General features: G+C 45.9%; 1 protein-coding gene across 1 annotated transcript in view; it reads right to left on the reverse strand.

Moving 5' to 3' along the window:
- The window catches only part of SGF29 (SAGA complex associated factor 29), a 32,794-nt gene extending 15,652 nt beyond the window's left edge, over window positions 1-17,142 (reverse strand). Inside the window, exons 1-3 of the mRNA XM_067706229.1 lie at window positions 16,832-17,142; window positions 15,173-15,862; window positions 12,006-12,232 (exon numbers count right to left, since the gene is read on the reverse strand). The gene's annotated coding sequence lies outside the window, so the exon portion shown is untranslated. The remainder of the gene's footprint in view (window positions 1-12,005; window positions 12,233-15,172; window positions 15,863-16,831) is intronic.
- Window positions 17,143-17,469: the final 327 nt, after the last annotated feature.

The raw sequence follows: 17,469 nt of genomic DNA on the forward strand, positions 1-17,469 counted from the left end.
GACATAATAACAAGTGTTGGTGAGGATGTGGAGAAACGATATGAATGGGTAAAGTGTGGTATTATCCTTACAATAGACTATATTATTACACTAAAAAGGAATGAAGTACTGACACATGCTACACATGGATGAACCTTGAAAACATTATGCTAAGTGAAAGAAGCCAGACAAAACAAACCTCATATTGTATGATTCCGTTTATATGAAGTATCCAGGATAGGCAAGTCCATAGAAAGCTGTTGTGGGGGGTGGTTGAGGGAGGAAGGGGAGTGACTGTTAATGAGAATCGGGCTTTTTGGCCAGGCGGTGAAAATGTTCTAAAATTGACTGTGGTGATGTCTGTGTAACTCTGAATACACTAAAAACCACTGCATTGTATGCTTTAAATACGTGTACATCTCCATCCCTTCCAGCCCCAGGCAAACACTAATCTACTTTCTGTCTCTATAGATTTGCCTGTTCTGCACTTCATTTCTTTTTATTGTTGAATAATATTTCATGTTTGCATATACCACATTTTGTATATCCATTCATCAACTGATAGACATTTGGGTTGTGTTCACTTTTTGGCTGTTATGAACATCGCTGCTATGAATACCTGTGGACATGTTTTCATTTCCTGGGTATACACCTAGGAGTGCAAATGTTGGATCATATGGTAACTCTATGTTTAACCTTTTGAGAACAGCTAGACTGTTTCCAAAGTGGGTGCACCATTTTATATTCCCATGAGCAACGTATGAGGGTTCCGGTATCTCTGCATGTGCACCAACATGTGATATTGTCAGTCTTTTTGATTATAGCCATCCTACTGGGTGTGAAATGGTAACCAGTGGTTTTGATTTGCATTTCCCTGATGGCTAATGATGTTGAACATCTCTTCATGTGTTTACTGGCCTTTGTGTATCTTCTCTGGAGAACTGCCCTTTGCCATTTTTAATTGTTTTTTTTAAAAAATGATTACTGAATTGTGTCCTTTGAAGCACATGTTTTTAATTTTCATGAAGTCCAACTTATTTTCATTTGACTGCTTGTGACATATCTTTTTTTCCTCACACGTGCAACACTATTTTTACCACCACAAGCTTTATATAATGCATTCTAACATAGAGAAGAACATGTCTCTTAAGAAAAAAAAGTCTGGCTGCATTAATTAGAACCGCACAAAATCAGGGATCTAGAGTTTAAGAGATTCAAAGTGGATAAATTTGAGAATGATCAGCATAGAGGTCGTTGCTAAAGTCTTGGGAATTGATGACGCTAGGGATGATCTGCTGAGTGAGCAAAGAGGAAGGGGGAAAGAGCCCCACTGAACCACAACCAAGGTGAAGGTGTGGACCAAAGAAGAGTCCAGTGGGAAGATCCCCAGAAGGAACGGATCAGCACGGTAAAGGGTTGTTCTCTCCTGCCACATAAAGCAGAATCCTGGTCAGAACCATGCCTTTTACATGCCTACACATGTGCATATTAAAACTGGGGGAATGGGGCTTCCGTGGTGGCGCCAATGGTTAAGTGGTTAAGAATCCGCCTGCCAATGCAGGGGACACGGGTTTGAGCCCTGGTCCGGGAAGACCCCACATGCCACAGAGCAACTAAGCCCGTGCACCACAACTACTGAGCCCGTGCTCTAGAGTCCATGAGCCACAACTACTGAGCCCACGTGCCGCAACTACTAAAGCCCACGCGCCTAGAATCTGTGCTCCACAACAAGAGAAGGCACAGCAATAAGCCGGCGCACCACAATGAAGAGTAGCCCCCACTCGCCGCAACTAGAGAAAAAGCCCGCGTGCATCAACGAAGACCCAATGCAGCCAAAAATAAATAAAAGTAAGGTAAACTAAAAATAGAACTGGGGGAAGCCCCCCCCAGCCGGACAGTGGGTTTTACTTTATACAAGCATTGATAGCAAGCACTCCCACTCTGCTGCCAGGTAAATCAGTTACCTTCCCTGAGAATTCTGACACTTCAAACCTTCTCCCTCCTCAATACCTTTGCTCCTGCCCTCAGACCCACCATGCAGGAGGGGTGTGGTAGCAAATAAAGATAACAATTTCCTGCTAGCCGGGCTGTGACCCAGAGACGGGGGTGGAGCCTTGAAGGGGAGGCCAAGCAGGAGGAGGCGGGTTTACAGGTGGAGGAAGTGTGAGCCTGTTGGCCGAGGGGCAGGAGCACACTGAGAACAAGTCCAAGGACGAGAGAATGGGGCTGCATCTGAAGAGGCCGGAGTGTGAGCGGTGGGATCCAGCCCTGAGACATATCCAGTGTCATCTGTCATTATCTGCTGACATTTTTTCTGGTCTGTCTTATCTACACACACTCAAACGCAGATGTCCTGTCCCATTCCACCCTACCCTCCAAAGAGGCTGAGACGGTGTGCCACCTACACCCTCTCCCTCGCTGCCAAGGAAACAAACATTACACTTTTTTCAACAACCAGATCAAAACTGGTCTTGTCTGACCATCCCTAGATAAGCCTAACTTTTCTCTTGACTTTTCCTGGAACCTACCTAGAGCTATAAACTGGCTTTCCAGCCAGTGGATGTAGGTAGATCTTTTCTTCCCCAACCAGCCTGGAAGCTCCTCAGGGAAGAACAGTCATCTCTGCTGTCATCAACAACCCCTTTCCACCAATAACCCCACTGGTAAGTAGTGTTGGGAAATCGACAGGAACTTCATAGTTTTACTCCTTCACACACCACCTCTCTCCTGCCCTGACCCCCCTCCCCGAAGTTAGGTCCATTTTGAAATTCCCGTAACGATTCGTGTTGGCTGGACGTCTCCACCAGAGGAGACCCCAAATCACTGTGCCCAGCTCAGACACTCCTTATGTGATTCTACTTCTGTATGTTAGAAATGTTCCATAATAAAAAGAATTTTGTTAAATCTATGTACCCAGAAAATATTCTAAAATTAGATGATGATATTAATGGTTGCACAACTCTGAATATACTTTAAACATCCAATAAATTATACATTTTAAATGGGTGAGTTGTATGGTAGGTGAATTATATCTCAGTAAAACTGTTCAAAAAAGAAATCAGTATGTCCAAAAGCAAGCTCACCCCCTCCCTCCTCACCCCACCCCTAAACCCCTAGGTCATAGCACACTCCTCCTAACCCATCCAGCCACCTATGCTGGAACCTGAGTTATTTTCAACTCCCCCTTCTCCCTCAATCCTCATGTCCAACCAATCGCCACTCTGGCTGATTTACTGCCCCAGTATTTCAGACCTCCATCCACTCCTTTTTCGTCCTTCACTCATTGGTTCAGGCTGTAACTTACACAGCAGCCTCCTAGCTGGGCTTCCTCCCTGCTTTCTCGTCTCCCTCAAATCCACCCTCTGCAGAGCTCCAGGACTGTCCATCTAAAAGACATGTGTGGCCATATCATTTCCCTACCAAAACCTTTCAATCCCCTCCCATGTCCCCCCCCAGGAGAAGTCAAGCCCTTAATACAGGACACAAGGTCTCCACAAAGAGGTTTCCATCCTCATGTCTCCCCCACTAGAACATCGCTCGGCCCTGTCTGCCTCACATTTTCTATTCCAGTAATACTGAACTGTTCCGCTTTTGACTGGGCGCCATGTAACTTATGCCTGTGCCCTATGTTTGTGCTGCTTCCTCTATCTGGGATGTTCTTCCTGCAGGCAGATTACCCCTAATCCTCTGCCTGATTTAACTGTTCTCTAAGACCTGGATTACTACCAAGTCACCCCCTCCTCTAATCATAGAAACCCCCAGTCTCCTCAGCTGGGTGAAGTTACCTTTCTCTGTGTCCCCATTGTACCCTGTGCATCTCTCCACCACTGTGCCCAACAAATCGTATTACAACTCTCTGTGTGTGTGTGTATTTGTCCCCTCCCCCAGCGTGTCCAGTCTCTGACAGCGGGGATCACTTTATCCTCCGTACCTAGCACAGGGCTGGCACGGTACCCACCATCCTCACTTCTACTCCCATTTAATCTTTAACCATTGCAGTCCGGTGCTCCCTCAGTGCCTATGATCTCCTGCCACCTCCTGGAACTTTCTGCTGCACTGAATACCTGACCACAAGCTGCTCCTCAAAGCTCTGTTCTCTGGGTTTCCAGGCCTCCAGTCTCCCCTATTTTTCTGTTGCCCTCCTCCTCCACCTCAGTGGACGGTCACCCTGGATCCTCTTCTCATTCTCTAAGCACTCCCTGAGCACTGTCACCGGTTTCAAGCACCCTTATTCTGAAACTTCCACATCAGTATCATCAGCCCTGACTTCTCTGCAAAGCTCCCAGCTCAGACCTGCAGCTGCCACCTGAACGTCCCAACCATGATGCCCCTCAGACACCTCACACTTCCTGCCCTGCACGGCTCTGCCTTCCAGACGTGGGTGAGTGGTGCCCATCACTGTCCAGCCAGCTTCCCAAGCTGGAAATCCTGGGGTCTTCTCCTTGCTCATCTCCAAACCCCATGCCCTTGATCAATCCCCATTCAAATTCTATTGATTTTGCCTCAGAAATTTCTCTTAAATCCAGACCCTTCTCTTCCATCACACCTGTCACTGCCTTAATTTAGGCTCTCATCACATTACTGCAATATCATCTGTCTCTTGGTCTCACTGTGGTTACACACAAAGTCTGTTCCGCCTAAGGGGGAAAAAAAATAAAAGAAAACCTTTAACTACTAGATAATATATGCACACAGTAAAAAAAATTCAAATGATTAAAAGAAACACAATGAAATCTCCCACCCCTTGAGGCAACCCCTGTTGTTTTTTGGGTATTTCTCCAGAGATCCCATGTATATACAAGAAGAAAAAGTATGTTATCTCATAAAACCTTTTGCAATTAGTAGATGCAGAGACAGACAATGAAATTGACGTTGAAACTTTCAGCCAACCAAAGTGAAAAAGTTGACCCACTTGGTCTGGAGGGGAAGGAGTAGGTCAAATACCAAGCCAGGCAGGGCCTAATCCTGCAATCAGAAGGCAGAGGTGGGTAAGGAGGGCCCTGTTTTTGACAAGAGACCTGTCAGGATGTCTTCACATGAAAACACTGACTTGTGACTTTTAAAATGCTCTCTTCTCACCTGATTTCTGTTCAGTGTGAAGTACTGGGTTGGCCAAAAAGATCTTATGGAAAAACCCTAACGAACTTTGTGGCCAACCCAATAATTCTGAAGTAATGAGATGAGTGCCAGGATTCTAGAGGCCCACTTTGCCCACTGGGTAAGTGGCAAGTTCTCCCTGCCTAGGAGAACCTCATTTTATGATCTTATCATACAATGAACTACTGCTCTCTCTGGAAGCAGTCGGTATTGAGCTCTCTGAAAGGACCATCAGGCTGTTTCCACTACCTTGAGGCCCCTCCCCTGGGACTTGACTGACAAAAGGCAGCGAGTTCTTCCTACTCCAGTGCCCTCTCTTCTCTGGGGTACTCCTTAACCAGCGAGGCAGTCAGAAACTCCCCTGGCTCTCCAAAGTACTCTGGTCACAACTCTATTTCCATGTTTTCCTAATTTAGATGAAAAAAAAAAAAAAGTCAACAACATCAAAGAATATCTTAAAGCAAATCCCAGCAACCTACAATGATTTTCATTTTGTATGATACCTTCTGTATATATAATATACAGATCATCCTTGACTCACCATGGAGTTATGTTCCGATCAACCCACTATAAGTTGAAAATATCATAAGTTGAGAATGCACTTGGTACACCTAACCTACTGAACGTCATAACTTAGCTTCGTCTCCCTTAGACGTGCTCAGAACACTCACAGTATTAGCCTACAGTTGGGCAAAACCGTCTAACCCAAAGTCTATTTACAATAAAGTGACTATCTCATGTAATTTATTTATTAAAAAAATTTTTTTTAATTTAATTTTTTTTTTTTTTGGCCACACTGCACGGCATGTGGGATCTTAGTTCTCCAACCAGGGACTGAACCCACATCCCCTGCATTGGAAGCGTGGAGTCTTAACTACTGGACCGCCGGGGAAGTCCGCTCATGTCATTTATTGAATACTGCACTGAAAGTGAAAAACGGAATGGCTGCCTAGGTACAGAATGGTTGTAGGTGTGTCGGTTGTTTCCCCTCGTGATTGCCTGCAATACAGCCATCAGGGTAATGAACTGACAGGCATATTTTAGGAGTGTTCCAAGGAGAGGAATGGGGACAGAAGAGCTATAGAGTTCTCACCCGGAGAAAGTTCTCTAACCTTTCCGAGTCTCTATAAAAACCAGAGCACCCACTTGAGGACGAACCACACAAGTAAGGTGATAGACAGTGCCTGGCACAGAGCATGCATTAGCAGACACGAGCTGCCTCCTCCTTATCCGTAGATGTGGATCAGGGGACTGCCAGGAAAAAAGACAGGGACTGTGTTAAGTTGAGCAAAGCAGTCAAAGGCACAAGGAACAGAAAACGCCGATGCGTCCCAAGCCCGGGGAAGCAATCACTGCCCCCACCATTTAAGGGCCCCCTCCTGCTTAAGCTCCGCCTACTGGGTGCGCCCCGCCTGGGAAAACCAACTCATTTTATGATGTTCCAATAAATTACTGCTATCTCTGGATCCAGTCAGCTGTGAACTTGAATTTCCCCAGAAAACACATTCTCAGTAGAGGCAAAGGCTTCTGTGGTTCTCCACTCTGAGGACACTAAGCCTGGTGGTGCAAAGCCAGAATGCAGACTCAGGACCACATCTAACTGAAAGTTCAGGCAGCTCCCAGCTGGGAGGAAACTGAATGTTCAGCCCAAGCTGCCCATTATCTGAGCCCAAGGGTCCCAGTTGATCTCAGCATTAGTCTCTAACCAAGAAGAGGTTACGCAATTCCTCTAAGTTTCAGAATTCTTACGAATTTTGAAGCAAGGCCCAGTACCCTAAACCTTCTGCGTCCTAGAACCCTCTTTCTTCCACTTAGATGGCCACACTTTCTATTTCTACCCACAAGGGGAACCACTGTTCTGATATTTTCCACTACAGACTAGTTATGCCTATTCCAGAATTTCACAGAAACATAATCATGCCATCCATATTCTTTAGTGTCTGGATTCTTTCACTTAATGTGTTTTGAGATTCATCTGTGTTGCTGTGTGTATCAGGAGTTTGCTTCTTTCTATTGCTGAGTTGCACCTATTATATGAACAAACTGGTTTGTTTAACCTGTTCTCTCTGAATAGCATCTATTTCCACTTTTGGTTATTATGAATAAAACTGCTACGAGCAGTCATATGTGATTCTTTTTAAACACACATATTCATTTTTCTCAAGTAAATATTTAGGTCTGGTAATAGCACTCTTAATTTCCCTTTGGGAAACCACTCCTCACCTTGGCTCCAAGGCTGGGTATACCACCTGGGCCCATGAAAATATTATATTCTCCCTGACCACCATGACTGGTTCAGGAAGAGATATGTGACCCAAATCTGGACAAAATCAATTTCAGATCTTTTGCTAGAGCTATCTGCAAAAAGATAACCTCTTTCTGTTGGTTAAGAGTAGCATGGAGGGCTTCCCTGGTGGTGCAGTGGTTGAGAGTCTGCCTGCCGATGCAGGGGACACGGGTTCGTGCCCCGGTCCGGGAAGATCCCACATGCCACGGAGCGGCTGCGCCTGTGAGCCATGGCCGCTGAGCCTGCACGTCCGGAGCCTGTGCTCCGCAACAGGAGAGGCCACAACAGTGAGAGGCCCGCGTACCAGGAAAAAAAAAAAAAGAGTAGCATGGAATATGACCCAGCAATTCCACTAATGGGCATACACCCTGAGAAAAACCATAATTCAAAAAGAGTCATGCACCACAATGTTCATTGCAGCTCTATTTACAATAGCCAGGACATGGAAGCAACCTAAGTGTCCATCAACAGATGAATGGATAAAGAAGATATGGCACAAATATACAATGGAATATTACCCAGCCATAAAAAGAAACGAAATTGAGTTATTTGTAGTGAGGTGGATGGACCTAGAGCCTGTCATACAGAGTGAAGTCAGAAAGAGAAAAACAAACACCGTACGCTAATACATATATATGGAATCTAAAAAAAAAAAATGGTTCTGAAGAACATAGGGGCAGGACAGGAATAAAGACGCAGACGTAGAGAATGGACTTGAGGACATGCGGAGGGGGAAGGGGAAGCTGGGACGAAGTGAGAGAGTGGCATGGACATATATACACTACCAAATGTAAAATAGGTAGCTAGCTAGTGGGAAGCAGCCGCATAGCACAGGTAGGTCAGCTCGGTTCTTTGTGACCGCATAGAGGGGTGGGATAGGGAGGGTGGGAGGGAGCCGCAAGAGGAAGGAGATATGGGGATATATGTACACATATAGCTGATTCACTTTGTTATACAGCAGAAACTAACACACCATTGTAAAGCAATCATACTCCAATAAAGATGTTTAAAAAAAAAAAGTAATTATACTCCAATAAAGATGTTTTAAAAAAAGAGTAGCATGGAAGCCTGGAACGATGGAGGCTTTCACCTGCCTGCGGGAGAAATCAACATGGACAAAAGCAGAGCTGAGAAGACACAGAAAATACCGGTGACATAATTTAGGCTTCTGGATACAGCCATGCCTGAAGCTGATGCACCCAGGACTCCAGATACAGTCAACAGATACTCCTTTTCTGCTTAGACTAGTTTGGGTTACCTTTTTGTTACCTGCAACTGGGAAGTTTGACTAAAAAGAGGTAATTCTTGGGGACAAAGGCTTCAGGTGGAAAGCACATATCAGCTGCTAAACACCCAGCTTAAAACTGTTCTCTGACCCTCTACTAGCAGCCAAGGCCTCATACAAACAAATGCAAACATCCTATACTTAAACCATTCTAAAAAGAATCCCACAGGACTCAAGACAATAAAAGCTTTGTTATGAGTCAAAGGGAAGCAAAGCATCTAAGACTTTACACTCAGATCCCATACCCTCAATTCAGCCACCATCAGTAAGAAGCTACATTAATCAATTAGTTTTTTTTTAAAAATTAAGAGGATGATTTCCACTTACCCCCCCCCACCCCCGCCCAGTACCTACCATGCTTCTGTACTGAAGCTTACATAGGTGATTCTCCTTTAAACCTACATCAATGCTACAAGCCCACCTTCTTTACAGCTGGGGAAACTGAAGTTCAGACAGGTTAAGTTATGCTGGTAACTCAGGAAATACAGGTAGTTGAGCTGGGATTGCAAGTCTGCAAACTATAAAATCTATGCTCTTCCTTCCAATTCTAAGTTTTGTCACAACTTCAGCATATTCAATAGCAAAAGAGATCATGGAAGTAGAAGCAATTTGTCTACTGTAAACTGCCAATCAACTGTTAGGTTATTATGATTACACTGAAAGTATCACCAGTAAGACAGTGATTCATTGTGCCATCTGAAAAAAAAAGAGGTAGGAAAATAAAGGTAACAATGACAGCTATTCCTGATTACCTACCATGTGCTAAGCACTCTTGCATACATTATCCTATTTACCAATCCTGCAAAGTACTGTTCATAGTACTGAGGAAACTTGAGTCTTGGAGAAATAAATGACTTTACCGAGAAAACACAAATAATAAGTGGAAGAGGTGGGATTCAAATTCAGATTTGTCTGACTCTGCAACCTAAGCCTTAAGGGCTCAAACAACTTAGTATCAACATCCAACTCCCACTGGTTCAGTGTTCACCATTCTACCTTCCTCTCCACAGATACAGTGACCACAAATCCTGAAGTGACATAAACTGGGTATTTTTTCCAAGACAGATGACTCATCAAAATTCCAAGTGAGATTCATTTTTAAAACCTTTGTAAGAATCTTTGTATATAAATTTAGAAATCAGAAAAAAAGGACTTTGACTTAACATCCCTGCTTCTAGCTCCAGAAAATTGGTCTCTAAAACTATGGACTCTAATTGGACCTGCCCACTGAGAAAAGGGTGCCTCGTGGTGGGCCAGGTATTTATAAGATGGACGCTCCGGTTTACCAAACACTTCCAAGGCACTGCTTCAGATCCTGGAGGGCATCTCTCAACTGACCTACAATACCCACGCCGAAAAATCCCAAGGCCCCAGCCTCAAACAAGCACAGACTTTTATGCTTCTGTTATGCCTGCCTGAAATGCCTTTGATCCTTCCCCCTCTTCCCCTCTGGATCTCTCAAATTTACTCGTTTTTCAGGGTCCAAATCAAATGGCAGCAAAATTAACACTTTTACAGCAGTACTTGCCAACCTTTTTCACACCATGGCACTCAGAGAACACAATATTTGTATGGCATACTAGGATAGAAGGACAAAGCTACTTATAGCCAGAAACAACTGGCAGGGAGATCTGGCTGTCCCAGGCCCCTCTCATCTGCCCTGATGCCAAGGGCAACCAAAACTTCCAAAACACGGTACACCAACTTCCGTTCTGGCACCTGTCACACATACACCCGGAGACTAATTGTTTCACTTGTCCCTCCTGCCACACCTCTTAGAAGAGAGGGATGCAGTTTTATTTATCTTTATATTCCCAGCAACTAGCACAGGGCCTGGCACCTACCAAGTCCTCAAAATAGACTGCAGAACTGAACTGAATCCTGGAAACCTCTTAGAAACACTGCAACAATTCTGAACCTGGGCTGTTCAATACCTTCTCCTCCCCGACCGCAGAAAACAAATTAGTTGGAACCAATATCCTCTTAAGAGGGATTGTCTACTTACCACCTATGGAGAAAAGGTACTTTCCCTTTGTAAATTCATTCATTCATTCATTCATTCATTAACATTTATCAAGCACCTACTCTGTGCCAGGCATGAGGGGTATACAGCAGTGAATGAGACAAACAGTCCCTGCCTTGATCTTAGGAAACTTACAGTCCAGAAAGGAACACAGATATTAAACAGTTTGGTATACTTAATTGTAGGTAAAATAAACACTCTAAAAGGGATGGATCAGAATACATAAATGGCTAAATCTGAATAAATGACAGAGAACGCCAAAAATGAAAACAGAAATTCTCAGGCAGAAAGGACTGACCAAATACCAAACATACCTACAATTGGACACCCAGGAGTGAAACTTCAAAGCCTCAAGGATAAATATGTGATGACTGATGGAGGAGGAGAGAGAGGAAGCAAAAGACACCTACAATAACTCAAGGTGCTTGGCCTAAGCGACTGGAAGAAAGACAAAACTGAGCAAGGCGAAAAGTAAAACTCAAAATTTCAGGAAGAGCAATGACTTGAAGGCAGAAATTTGAGAGTTAAGCACAGTAGACGGTATTTATATTTAAAGCCCAGGAAGCGAACACTGAACAGAGATCTAGGATGACGCTTTGGGGCAGTACAACCATTAAAAGTAAGGAAGAGCAAGAATCAGCAAAGAAGTCAGAGAGAGCTGAAGCTAAAGACGAGAATGTTCCACAAGGCAAACAAAAAACGCGTTTCCATTAAAGACAGTGACTAACTGCATCAAATACTGCTAGGGGTCTCAGAACTAACTTAACACTGAATTTGGCGACCTAGAGATGATCGGTGGCTTTGACAAGGCGCTATTTCAGAGGAGGGGTGGGGGCCAGGCCTGAATGGAGTGGGTTTGGAGGAGAAAAGGTGCTGGTGAATACAGGTTGAAATTTTGGCTGCAAACAGGGGCAGAGAGATGAGTCACCGGGAGGAATGTGAAGGAAGAATGAGGTTGTTTGGTTAAGATGGGCACATCTTGAGCAAATAACAGAAGCTGCCAAGGTTCGGGGCCCATCCTCTGCCCTCGTCTTCTCGCACCTGGGCTGGGTACCCCACCTCTCCCGGCCACCAAGCCAAGCTCCACGTGCGTCTGCTTCCCACCTTCGCAGGGCGGGCGGGCGCAAGCGCAGACCTTACAGAAGGTCTGCGCCACCCCTCCCTCCCTCCCCGCGCCCCGCCTCTCCCCGCCCAGGGCGCGTGCGCACCGCCCCTCAAGAGCCGCCTCAGCAAGGCCCGGGAATGGGGATCCTCAGCCCTCCGCTCCCGCCATTCTCCGGGCGGGGTGGGCGAAGGCCGGGGGGTGTCCCAGACCGCGATCCATAGCCACCTACCGAGCCACGGGTGGAACAGCACGTCGCGCTGGAAACTGCGACAACGGGAGCAGGCGCGCGGTCCCTCGAATGCTTTTCAAAGTCTGCGGATAACAACGCGCTTGCGTTCGAAGATTCGCCGCAGGGCGAAAACCACACACGCTTTTTTGCCTTTTATGAGCTTGGTCGCAGCGCGGAGGACCTCTCTACGCATGCACCTTCTTCCTCTGTGACATGCCGCGCTGCCCCTTGGGAAATGTAGTTTTCAGTTTACACACTGTTCCCGACTCAACTGAACCTTATTTTACCAAACCAGGGTCCTTGTGTGTTTTCAGTATCCTCTCCCATTCCCCAATAAATGCCTCTATAAAACAATAATACTTTTTTTAAACGAGCAGATTGTTGATTGAAGTGGGAGCAGTGGGCATATGAGAATTCTCTGTACTTTCTGCCTCAATTTTGCTGGAAACCTAAAACCGCTCCAAAAAATAAAGTTTATTTTTAAATTCTTTAAAAACAAATAGAAACAAGCAGACCCAGAAATCATGCTTTAGGGAATCTTCCCAGGAAGGTACTACAGTTGGGTGAGCAAGTATTTAACTGCAATGGTCTACATCCTAGCATCTTGTAATTTCTTACATAACCCCTACCAAAGTTTATAATTATATATTTTTTCGATTATTTGATACACTTGCCAGCTCAATAAAGTCAGGATCATCTCTTTTAGTCACCTATGTATTCCAGCTACCTAGCATAGTGCCTGGTATATAATAGGCCTTCAATATTGTTTTATTCATTAGAAGAATCTCAGACATCAACACAAACTGTTTCAGCCCAAAACTTAATGCATCATTTTCTTCCTGCAAGCTTGCTTTTCTTTCTGTGGTCTCTCAATAAATGGCATGACCATCTACCCAGTCTCAGCTTTATATCCTGCATTTTATGAGGCTTATGCTAGCAAGGATTTCACATTTTCGTGTTTGTAGGAGTCTCAGAAGCTATTTCTCCTGAATGTCAAATACCAACTTCAGATTCTCCTCAGGGGAGATTTGGCACTCACAACTTTTTGTTTGTTTGACTTTAATTTCTTATGTTTCCTACGATAAACATGTATCACTTGATTAATTTTTAAAAGTGTTTTAGAGTGTTGCCCATATTGTAAGAGGTAGCTCTGTCTTCCCCTCCACATCTAGATTTCTCAAAAGAATCATCTGTCCTCAGTTTTCATTTTCTTACCTTCCACTTGGCAGCAATGGCCCAAGCCGGCAGCTGGGAGTTACCCTTGATATCACATTTTCCTTCCCAGCCCATATTCAATCCATCACTAAGTGTCTGCAGTTCACATCTGTTGGGCACTTACTATGTATCAGGTACTGTCATATAGGAGAAAGTTAGAACTGTGGAACTGACCAGAACACTCCCTTTGTCTGGGCAGCATAGTTCCGTCCTGTGAGAAAGCTGCAGCATGGCAAAGAAATCTGGGCCGCCTTCATCTATCCGTTAAGTCTCATCACTTCAGAGCAACACATCTGAAATGCTTTTCCAAAGAGCCTTGAAAAGTCACAGCAACCTTCACTGACGGTCTCTTGAGGGCATGTGGAGAGAGTTACATATCATACTTTCCTAACAATCCCTTTACAAATTCCTCCCTTGACACACAGTTCCACTGCTGAGGGCCATGCTCACATCCTTCTCTGCTCTTTGGTTTCTCCCCCTTCAGGATTGGCTTTTTACATGGTTGCTTCAGGGACCTTCTATGTAAAGCCAGCCTCCAATCTCTCAGATTGTCCCTGTTCATGCTCACCCATCACCCACTTAAGCAAAACAAAAAGCTCTCTTCAACCTGACCTCATGCGGCAGGCAGGTGGGAGATATTGTAACTACTGTATTCGCATTTAATGGTGGTTTTCCTTGACACGGACAAAAAAAACCATATCATGACCGGAAGGTGGCATAGTAGGCATGGAACCCAATGGAGGAAAGGGATGAAATAAACTGACACTTAAAAATTCCCTTTCGGAATTCCCTCGTGGTGCAGTGGTTAAGAATCCACCTGCCAATGCAGGGGACACGGGTTCGAGCCCTGGTCCGGGAAGATCCCACATGCCGCGGAGCAACGAAGCTCGTGCACCACAACTACTGAGCGTGTGCGCCCTAGAGCCCACGCACTGCAACTACTGAGCCCACCTGCTGCAACTACTGAAGCCTGTGCGCCTAGAGCCCGTGCTCCACAACAAGAGAAGCCACCGCAATGAGAAGCCCGCGCACCGCAACGAAGAAGAGCCCCCCGCTCACCACAACTAGCGAAAGCCCGCGCGCAGCAACAAAGACCCAACGCAGCCAAAAATAAATTAAAAAAAAAAAAGAAGTATATGATTTAGGTCAGTTCACAGACAATGACCTCTTTATTGACTGCACTAGAGTGTCAGGCTGCTCCCATCTCTATTATTTCAATAAATGCAATGCAAAATTTTGGATTATAGTATACATGATGTTCTGTAGACTACTTTTTTCACTTAACAGTGATTTATGGACAACTTTCTCATCAGGGCTAGAGATATAGCTTTTTTTTTTTAATGGACACTTAAGTTGTTTCCTGTTTTTCACTCTACAAACAAGGCTGGGAGCATTTTTTTTTTAAATAAATTTATTTATTTATTTTGGCTGCGTTGGGTCTTTGTTGCTGCTCGCGGGCGTTCTCTGGCTGTGGCGAGCGGGGGCTACACTTTGTTGCGGTGCGCGGGCTTCTCGTTGCAGTAGCTTCTCTTGTTGTGGAGCACAGGCTCTAGGAGCACGGGCTTCAGTAGCTGCAGAACGTGGGCTCAGTAGTTGTGGCTCGCGGGCTTAGTTGCTGCGCAGCATGTGGGATCTTCCCGGACCAGGGCTCGAACCCATGTCCCCTGTGTTGGCAGGCGGATTCTTTCTTAACCACTGCGCCACCAGGGAAGACCTGGGAGCATTTCTATAGGAGACTTCTCAGGGGGTATGTGCGTTTAACATTTTTATCAATATTGCATCCATTTATACTCAAGGTGAAGTTATCACACAGTCAAGAATAATTCCAAGCACAGCAGCCAAGCTTGAGGGTTTCCCTGGACTTGGGACTATAAGGTCATACAGACGTATCTTGTTTCACTTCATTGAAGCTTCTTGAGTCCCCTTGGTATACAGTGATGTCACCAACTCACCTTGATGACATATCCTGCCTTCAACGGACGCTCCTGATCCTTCGAGCCAAAGACTTCTGCACATCCCTCAGGCTATCCAGGATTTCCCGACTTGGATGGTTTAACTCCTGGAGTGGGGCATGCCTTGCTGTCTTTCTCACAGTGGTTCTTGTTCAAGCTTCACTGCCTCCAGGAAGTCTGCCCTGATCCTCTCACAACCCCCTCCACCTGCCCCACCCCATGCCCTGCTGGGTTAGGTGACCTCTGGAGAGCTCCCCCAGCACCCTGTGTTTACTCCAGGCTGATCATACTGGGTTGTAATAGGCATGCTTGGCAATCTCCTGGAATGTCACGAAGGTATAGTCATAAGCAGAAGGAAAATAAACTTCCTTGTGGCTGGCCTATGGTTAATGGCCTAACCACACCTGGAGGCAAGGGGATGGAAAACACACCTCCTGACTTTTCCCACTGAGTCATCTTTTGGGTCCTATAGGTCCAGCTGATGGGTTCGCCAAAGTCCCTTCTCTCTTGGGCACCCTCCCCTGCCTGCCCCTCCCCCCAGGGTCTAGACTTCATTCTTCCAGCATGTGCACGATCAAGGCCAGAGTGACCTTCTTTCCTGGCTCCATGAAGGACAGTCGCGTGTCTTCACAGTCCTCCGTGGGACTAGGATTGGGCCTCTCTGTTTCTTCAGAACGGAGCATCTGGAAGCTGAAAAACCAATATTGATCTCAGCATAGCTCTATGTATTCAACTAGTCATTTATTGAGCGCTGACTCTGTGCCAGGCATCAGGGATAAGGTAGACAAGATTCCTGCTGTCATGAATAATGATAATGATAGCTAACATTATTTAACGCTTACTGTGATCTAGGTACCGTGCTAAGCCTTTATAAAAATTGGTCCCTTAATCCTCACAGCAATCCTCCTAGGTAGGTACAATTATTAATCTCATTTTACAAATGAGGAAACCGAGGCACAGAGAGGCTAAATAACTTGTCTAAGGGCATACAATTGGTAGAACCAAAGTTTGGACCCAGGCAGCCCCGCTTCAGAGCCTACTCCTTTATTTTTTCATTATTTTATTTTATTTATTTATTTATTTTAGCTGCGCTGGGTCTTTGTTGTGGCGCACGGGCTCTCTAGTTGCCATTTGTGGGATCTTAGTTCCCCGGCCAGGGATTGAACCCCGGCCTCCCGCACTGGGAGTGTGGCATCTTAGCCATTGGACCACCAGGGAAGTCCCAGAGCCTACTCCTTTAACTGCTAACTAAACTAAACCAGTGATTGTATTCTAGTGGGGACAAATCATGGAGAAGTAAACAAATAAAAAAGAGATTTTTGATTAGTAATAACTGAATGCCCTGGAGAAAGTAAAATGAAAGGGTAATGTACTGAGGGGACGCATGGTATTCTGGGTAGGAATGTGCACTAATCTTGCTGAAGACCCACCTCCCCCAGAGCTTCCAGAGGGCGCAGTGTGTAGTTCGGTGCAACACCTGGCTTGGTCCCAAGCGAGCACTGACTGTCTGGGAGGAAGGGAGGAAGGAGGAAACCCTGACAGATGCCTCCATACACACAGCTGTCAAACTTTTGCCGGTGTTTGGTCAGCTGTGCTGACTTAGAACGAGCCCCGGAACTAGGGTCAGGTAGACCGGGGGAGGAATCCTTCACCACTCACCAGCCGTGTGACCTTGAGCAAGTCACTCTCTGAGCCTCGGTTTTCTTTCTTTGAAGACTGGGAGAAATAGCAGTGTACTGTGGGCCGGGTCTGGAGGAGGCCCTTTCACATAGCAGGGGCTGTTGCCGTTCTCCCTTTACAGATGAGCAGACTGAAGCTCAGAAGTGGGCTCAGGGGCTTCCCTGGTGGCGCAGTGGTTGAGAGTCCGCCTGCCGACGCAGGGAACGCGGGTTCGTGCCCCGGTCCGGGAAGATCCCACATGCTGCGGAGCGGCTGGGCCCGTGAGCCATGGCCGCTGAGCCTGCGCGTCCGGAGCCTGTGCTCCGTGGCGGGAGGGGCCATAACAGTGAGAGGCCCGCGAACCGCAAAAAAAAAAAAAAAAAAAAAAAGAAGTGGGCTCAGGATCTCGCAGCTGGTAACCCGGTGGCAGAAGTGAATGAATGAAAGACCGTCCCCTAGAGGTAGCTCGGGAATTTGTGGGCGTGTTCTCCGTAGTCACAATGATCTCAGGTCGGAGCAGGACAGTCGGTCGGTCGTACACAGAATTGTCCCACGTCCTGTACGACGTCTGACTGTCCTGCTAGACATTCACGAAGCTATTAAAAAAAAAAATTATTTCAGTGACCCGACCCCACCGC

The sequence above is a fragment of the Pseudorca crassidens genome, chromosome 15 (assembly GCF_039906515.1).
Source record: "Pseudorca crassidens isolate mPseCra1 chromosome 15, mPseCra1.hap1, whole genome shotgun sequence".
Lineage (NCBI taxonomy): Eukaryota > Metazoa > Chordata > Mammalia > Artiodactyla > Delphinidae > Pseudorca > Pseudorca crassidens.